Source organism: Manis javanica, chromosome 7 (genome assembly GCF_040802235.1).
Source record: "Manis javanica isolate MJ-LG chromosome 7, MJ_LKY, whole genome shotgun sequence".
Taxonomy (NCBI): domain Eukaryota; kingdom Metazoa; phylum Chordata; class Mammalia; order Pholidota; family Manidae; genus Manis; species Manis javanica.
This window is the reverse complement of record NC_133162.1, coordinates 405,811-407,471: the sequence shown is the minus strand read 5'-3', so window position 1 is coordinate 407,471 and position 1,661 is coordinate 405,811.

Sequence of the window (1,661 nt, the reverse complement as noted above, 5' to 3'; positions counted from 1 at the left end):
CTTCAGGAGACTGGAAGACTCTTCATGTGAAGCCTGACTAGCCCAAGAGGAAGGACCTACCTAGCGAGAGCGACAGGGGTCCCACAACTAACAGACCACCGGCACACCCCAGAGTCAAGCTAAAGTTTGATGAGTCCCACTCACAAACCTAACTTTTCCAGTCAGTCCTCTGGTCTATCATTCCTTATCATGAGCAGACGACAAACTACTCGCCATCTCGGAGGCTTCTTCCTGGAAGACAGGGCTAAAGGAACAAGGAGAAAGACAATGTGGAGCAAACAGTAAGCAGAGAATCACACTTCAGTGTCTCATTATATCCTCAGATGAAGAGGTCGTACCTTCCAGGAAGCAAAACAGAGTGTTTCTCTTACTAAAAAAAAGTTTTGAAGAAGCAAGAGCTCTTGAAAATTAAACAAGGGCAGCAGAAAGAAAAGCCTCATGGAAGAAATCCCTCGGAAAGCAGACCAAAGAGGTTAAGACGGGAAACAGGAGAGAATGCATTTGGGCACTCACGGGCCAGTACTGAAGGTCTGACATCCTGAAATAGGAATTTTAGCTAGAGGTAACAGCGACTGAGGAGGTGTCATTGGTAAGTATTTGACGGGTGAAATAATAAATGAAATCATTTCCCAGGACTGAAGGACAGGAGTTTGCAAATGGTTGGGCCACCCCCACTTTGGCTGCCAAACACAGTGGGTGAAAACCCAGGCACGTGGAGGCACCACATTGTGAAATTTCAAAAGGAGATCCTGAAAACTTCAGAGAGGAAAGGATTAGAAATGTGGGTAAAGGATTTGAAATGAGGATGGCTCTCAGTTTACCAGCACTCCTGGGCGGGAGGAGACAGGAAACCATGCCTTCCGTCTAAGGATGTGGTCACTAACCTAGAATTCCGTGCCCAGGGTAACTGCACACTAGGGGTGAGGGCAACATTAAGTCATTTTCAGGTTCACGATGTCTTTTAAAAAATGATTCCCCAGACATCTCTCCTTAGCTTCGCCCAAAGAGGAAAGTAAGTCAGAACCAAAGAATATATGGCCGAGGAGGGTCACACTGGGAGACAGAAGGGGGGTGCCTTGTGGGGTGTCCCAGCAGGCCCGCCTGCTCCCACGGGAACCGACTCGAGAGGAGTTAGGAGGCTACCCCACGGACGCGCTCGGGACGCGTGCCGTTCTCCCGTCCCGGCCTGACGCCGCAGCACTCTCCCAGTCGCGGGCTCCCCGGCCCGGGAAGGCGCTCGCCCGCTCTCCGGGGGCAGCGGGGAGGCCCCCCGCCCGCCTTCTGGTCGCCGTCCCCACGTCTCCCCGAGGGCCCGACTCGCCCTCCGCGGGGACACGCCCACACCGCCCAGCTGCGGAGGACGCGCACCGACCCCGCCACGCTCGCCCTCGCCTCCCGGGTGGCCCGCCACCATCCTGGGCCGCGGGAGGGGCCTCCAGGGGAGCCCCGCGGCCCAGCGCTGGGGGGCGCCGGAGCCTGCCGGGACCCACGCGGGGCCTGGCCGCGCGACGCGCCTCCGCAGCCCCCAGCACCTCGCCTGCGCCCCGCCCCTCGCCCCTCCCCGCCCCCTCGCCCCGCCCCTCTCCCCGCCCCTCGCCCCGCCTGCCTCTCTGCCCCCGCCTCTCGCCCCGCCCCCCGCCTGCCTCTCTGCCCCCGCCTCT